The following is a 6,840-nucleotide window of genomic DNA, read 5'->3' on the forward strand; positions in this document are numbered from 1 at the left end:
AAACTTGGGAATTTTTACCAATCTTACAGATAAACATTGGCATCTTACTGTAGTTCTAATATGCATTTTGTTTATGTGTAATGGGAACCGTGTCTTCATATTTTAAAGCAATCTGTATTTTTTTTAATGTTAGCTGTTCATGTTCTGCTCTTTCAGGGGTGGTGTACTAGCCTTGTGGACACTTAGAGATTTTTGTGTATTAGGGAGAGTAGTAGTTGGTTTGTGATATAAATCACATAAATGCTTTGTCATTTGTTTTCTGACTTTGCCTATAATGCTTTGTGCTATGCAAAAAGTGACTTCGTTTTTTTAAATTAACACACAGTAAAATTGAGTTTTTTGATGTGGAGTTCTAGGAATTTTAACACATGTATAGACTGTGTAACTACCACTGTAATCAGCAGACAGAACTGTTCCATCATCCCAAAACTTCTCAGTATTACCTCTTTCCCTCCACCCCTCCAAAGACCACTGATATGTTCTCATTCACTCTAGTTTTTTCTTTTCAAGAACATCTTATAAATGGAATTATAAATCTGGAGCCTTTGAGACCGGCTTGTCCCACTTAGCAAGCATAATGTCTTGAGATTCGCCTGATGTGTTGCTGCACTGATTGCGTGTTCCTTTTGATTACTGAGTAGTAAACCATTACATGGATGTACCACAGCTGTTTGTCCATTCACCCGTTGAAGGACACTTTGATAGTTTCCAGTTCTTGGCAATTGTGAATAGAGATATATAAGCATCTGTGTTGACTGGGCGCAGTGGCTCATGCCTGAATTCCCGGCACTTTAGGAGGCCGAGGCAGGCGGATCACTTGAGGTCAGGAGTTCGAGACCAGCCTGGCCAACATAGTGAAACCCCATCTCTACTAAAAACACACACACAAAAATTAGCCAGGCTTGGTGCGCACCTGTAATCCCAGCTACTCAGAGGCTGAGGAAGGAGAATCGCTTGAACACAGGAGGTGAAGGTTGCAGTAAGCCGAGATTGCACCACTGTGCTCCAGCCTGGGCAACAGAACAAGACTCTGTCTCAAAAAAAAAAAAAAAAAAAAAAAAAGAAAGAAAAAGAAAAAGCATCCCTGTATAGGTTTTTTAATAAACATATGGTGAATACCCAGGAGCGGAATTTCTGGGTTGTATATTTGACTTTATAAGAAGTGGCAAATTGTTCTCCAGAGTAGCTATCTCATTATGCATTCCCATCATGAAAGTATGAGCATTCTAGTTGCTTCTCATCTTCACCAGCAATTGGTGACAGTACTTTTTATTTCAGCCATTTTAATAGATGTGTAATGGTGTCTCATTGTGGCTTCAATTTACATTTCCCTAAAAATGGCTGTGATATTGAACATATTTTCATGTGATTATTTTCTTATGTTCTTTTTGGTGAAATATCTGCTCAAGTCTTACCCATTTTTAAATTGGGCTACTTGTGTTTTTTTTTTGCTGTTCAGTTTAGAGTTCTTTGTATATTCTAAACACAAGTCCTTTGTTGGATACATGATTTGAAAACATTTTATCCCAGCGTGTAGTGTAGGTTACCATTCTCTTGACAGTCTTTGCAGAAACAAATTTTTATCTGCATGATACAAAATCATATAATTTTGATGATGTTTAATTCTTTTTTCTTTTTTTCTTTTTTTTTTTTTTGAGATGGAGTCTTGTTCTGTCGCCCAGGCTTGAGTGCAGTGGTGCGATCTCGGCTCACTGCAAGCTCCGCCTCCCGGGTTCATGACATTCTCCTACCTCAGCCTCCTGAGTAGCTGGGACCACCGCGCCCGGCTAATTTTTTGTATTTTTAGTAGAGACGGGGTTTCATCGTGTTAGCCAGGATGGTCTCGATCTCCTGACCTTGTGATCCGCCCGCCTCAGCCTCCCAAAGTGCTGGGATTACAGGCATGAGCCACTGTGCCTGGCCATTTTTTCTTTTATTGATTATGCATTTGGCATTCTGCCTGATAACTCTTTGCTTAACTCGAGTTCATGAATACTTTATGATTTCATCTGAAAGATAGTTTCATTTTACATTGAGATCTAAGATATATTTTGAGTTAATTTTTGCATAAGCTGTGAGATTTGGGGCTCATTTTTGTGTATGTGCATATGTTCGGTTGCTCAAATACCATTTATTAAAAAGACTATGCTTTCTCCACTGAATTGCCTTTGCATTTTACTCAAAATTGAGCCCGATTTTTAGGCTCTGTATCTTGTTGCAGTGATCAATGTGCCTAGCCCTTGCCATACCACACTGTCTTGCTTCCTTTAGCTTTGTAAACATTTAAAAATTTAGTAGTATGATCCCTCTGAATATATTTATTTCTTTCAAAATAGTTTTGACTATTCTAGTTCCTTTGACTATTCTAGTTGCTTTACCTTATCAAATAAACTTTGGAATCAGCTCGTCTATATGCACAAAAATCCCTACTGGGATTTTTTTTTTTTTAGTATGCCTTCTATCTGTGCATTCCTTTTGGGAGAATTGCCATATTTACTATGTTGAGTTTCCTAATCTATGTTTTTGAGACAGGAGCTCACTCTGTTGCCCAGGCTGGAATGCAGTGGCACAATCACAGCTCGGCGGCCGCAACCTCCCAGGCTCAGGTGATCCCCCTGAGTAGCTTGAATCTCTTAATCTGTGAACACAGTCTATCTCTGCATTAATTTATGTCTCTTTAACTGTTTTCAGTGTTCAAGTTTTATAGCTTTCAGTATTCAGATTCTATACATATTTTGTTAGGTTCATACCTAATCATTTATTTTTGAGTGAGCGATTGTCAATAATGTGTGTGTATATATATTTAAATTCTTCAATATACTTTGGACTGCTAGTACATAGAAATACAATTGATTTTCATGTTGACCTTGTATTCTGCAACCTACTAAGCACATTTATCATATCTCAGAGGCTTTTTGTTGATTCCTTGGGATTTTCTATGTAGCCAATCATGTTGTCTGTGCAAGAAAACCATTTGGATCCCTTCCTAATGTGTATGTGCTTATTTCTAGGTCTTGCCTTATTGTACCGGCTAGGACTTCCAGCATAATGGCAAAGAAGATGCCAACACTTTTGTAGTTTTTGTTTTTACTTTTCAAGGTTGCATTTATCAAGCTTTTTTTTTTTCTCTCTCTCTCTCTCTTTTTTTTGAAATGGAGTCTCACTCTGTTACCCAGGCTGGAATGCAGTGGTGTGATATCAGCTCACTGCAACCTCCGCCTCCCAGTTTCAAGCAATTCTCCTGCCTCAGCCTCCCGAATAGCCACGATTACAGGTGTGTGCCATGATGTCCGGCTACTTTTTGTATTTTTAGTAGAGATGAGGTTTCACCATGTTGTCCAGTCTGGTCTCAAACTCTTGACCTCAAGTGATCCACCCACCTCGGCCTCCCAAAGTGCTGGGATTACAGGTGTGAGACACCGTGCCTGGCCAATCAATCTTTCTTTTGAACTTCTATTTTGGGTTTGGGGGAACATATGTAGGTTTGTTACCTACGTAAACTTGTGTTATGGGGGTTTGATGCACAGATTGTCTCATCACCCAGGCCCTAAGCCTAGTATCCAATAGTTATTTTTTCTGATGGTCTCCCTCCTCTCACCCTCCACCCTCACAGAAGACCCAGTGTGTGCTATTCCCTTCTTTTTGTCTATGTGTTCTCATCATTTAGCTCTCACTTATAAGTGAGAACATGCAGTATTTGGTTTTCTGTTCCTGTTAAAGATGATGTATCATTAAGAAATGCCTGACGCATTATCCTTACATTTTTTACTTTGAGTAATGATAAAAATTGCTTTCCCACTGAAAGTTATTTTATAACTTTCCTTCTTATGTTTTTTGGAAAAATGATGGGTCAGGCACGGTGGCTCATGCCTGTAATCCCAGCACTGTGGGAGGCTGAGGCAGGCCGATCATGAGGTCAGGAGATTGAGACCATCCTGGCCAACATGGTGAAACATCATCTCTAATAAAAATACAAAAATAAGCTGGGTGTGGTGGTGTGTACCTGTAGTCCCAGCTACTTGGGAGGCTGAGGGAGGAGAATCGTTTGAACCCAGGAGGCAGAGGTTTCAGTGAGCCAAGATTGCACCACTGTAGTACTCCAGCCTGGAGACAGAGCAAGACTCTATCTCAAAAAAAAAAAAAAAAAAAAGGAAAAAAAAAAAAAGATGTTAGGGCAGTTACATTGGTGAGGCCTGGATGAGGAAGAAGGAGAGACCTAGTCATGTATCATTGTAGTCTATGTATTTCTTTTCATGGTGTCTGAGAAATGCTATATGAGAACTTGAGTTATTTTGAAATTAATGTTGTAATTACTGAACTCCATTTTTTAACCGCATTCCACTCACACTGGATGATGTGAGTGAAAGCTCTGCAGGGGTCATATTACCTCAAGGATACAAAAGGTATCCACACTCATTTTTTTTCTTGAGATGGAGTCTTGCTCTGTCTCCCAGGCTGGAGTATAGTGGTGTGATCTCAGCTCACTGCAGTCTCCATTTCCCAGGTTCAAGGGATTCTCCTGCCTCAGCCTCCCAAGTAGCTGGGATTACAGGTACCTGCCACCACACCCAACTAATTTTTGTATTTTCAGTAGAGACAGGGTTTTGCCATGTTGGCCAGGCTGGTCTCGAACTCCAGACCTCAAGTGAGCCACGTGCCTCGGCCTCCCAAAGTGCTGGGATTACAGGTATGAACCACTGCACCTGGCCCACATTCCATTTTAACAAGAATGTGTTTACTAATGTGAAGTGAGGCTTAAAATTCAAGTGTCCTGAAAATTTTTAAGTACGATTTCAAGAACAACTAATAAACATAAAAAATCATGTTCAATCTTATAAGACATCATAAAAATCAAATTAAAGTTCAAATGTGACACTATTACATACTCAACACAATGGCTAAATGGAAAAAGACAAGTAAATACTGAGTATTAGTCAGGATATGAAAAAACTAGAATGTTTACGCACTGCCATTGTGAATATAAATTGGTACAATCAATGTGAAAAGTTAGTAATATCTATGTAATGCTACTATACATATCCCATGACTTGCCAATTACAGACAAGTAGATGTTCAAGATAAATGCACAGCTATGTTTGACAAAAGATATACACAAGAATATTCATAGCAGCACTATGAGACTAGTCTGAATTGGAAGCTACTTAACTCTCCATCAACAGTGGAATGGGCCAGGTGTGGTGGTCCATGCTCGTAATCCCAGCACTTTGGGAGGCTGAGGCTGGAAGGCTGCTTGAACCCAGAAGTTTGATACCAGCCTGGGCAACATAGGGAGCCCTGGTCTCTACAAAAACATTTAAAAAATTGGCCAGGCATAGCGATGTATTCCTGTTGTCCCAGCTACTCAGGAGACTGAGGCAGGAGGACTGCTTAAGCCCAGCGTGAGGTTACAGTGAGCTGTGATCACACCAGTGCACTCAAGCCAGGGCAACAGAGTGATACCCTATCTCAAAAAAACACCACACACACACACACACACACACACACCCCAGTAGAATGGACAAAGAAATTATGGTGTAGTCACATTGCTATACACAAAACTATGTCCACCAAGAATAAAGGCCAGGTGCAGTGCCTCACACTTGAATCCCAGCATTTTGGGAGGCTAAGGTGGAAGGATGGCTTGAGGCCAGGAATTTGAACCAGCTTGCTTAACATAGTGAGATTCTGACTCTGGAAAAGTTAAAAAAAAAAAAAAAAATTAGGCTGGGCACAGTGGCTCATGCCTGTAATCCCAGCACTTTGGGAGACCAAGGCGGGCAAATCACCTGAAGTCGAGAGTTCGAGACCAGCCTAGCCAACATGGTTAAACTCTGTCTCTACTAAAAAAGAAAAAAAAAGTTAGCTAGACACAGTGGTGGGCACCTGTAATCCCAGCTACTTGGGAGACTGAGGCATGAATCTGGGAGACAGAGGTTTCAGTGAGCCAAGATCGTGCCACTGCACTCCAGCCTGGGCAACAGAGCAAGACTCCATCTGAAAAAAAAAAAATATTAGGTGAGTTTAATGGCACACATCTGTAGCCCCAGCTACTTGGGAGGCTGAGGAAGGAGGACTGCTTGAGCCCAGGAGTTTGAGGTTGCAGTGAGCCATGATCACACCACTGTACTCCAGCCTGGGCAACAGAGCAAGACACTATCTCAAAACAACAACAACAACAACAAAAAACCACGAATGAACAACCTGTAACTACATACAATACTGTGGGTGAATCTCACAAGCATACAAGCATAATGTCAAGTGAAAGAATCTAGACACAGAATAACGCATACTGTGTGAGTCCATTTACAATAAGTTCAAAAATAAGCAAAACTGATCTATGGGGTTAGGAATTAAGATAGCAGATACCCAAAGGGGTGTAAGAGCAAAAGGAGGCATGAGAGAGCTTCTGATAACACTTGGTCTCTTGATACGAGTCCCATTACATGGGTGTGTTCAATTTGTGAAAATTTACCAATTTTACTATTATTATTTGTGCACTTTTCTGTGTATGTTTTACACAAGTTTTTAAAATAAATGTGTTTTTATTTAGTAATCATGATTGTTAATTGGTGGAATAAGATACAACTGGTCTCAAAATTCAGCCACATAATGCATTATATTATTATTATTATTATTATTATTATTATTTGAGACAGAGTATCACCTGTCACCCAGGCTGGAGTGCAGTGGTGTAATCTCGGCTCACTGAAACCTCCACTTCCAGGGTTCAAGTGATTCTCCTGCCTCAGCCTCCCAAGTAGCTGGGACCACAGGCAAGTGCTACCATGCCCGGCTAATTTGCGTATTTTTAGTAGAAACGAGGTTTCATCATGTTGGCCA

This window comes from Papio anubis, chromosome 15 (assembly GCF_008728515.1).
Source record: "Papio anubis isolate 15944 chromosome 15, Panubis1.0, whole genome shotgun sequence".
Classification (NCBI taxonomy): Eukaryota; Metazoa; Chordata; class Mammalia; order Primates; family Cercopithecidae; genus Papio; species Papio anubis.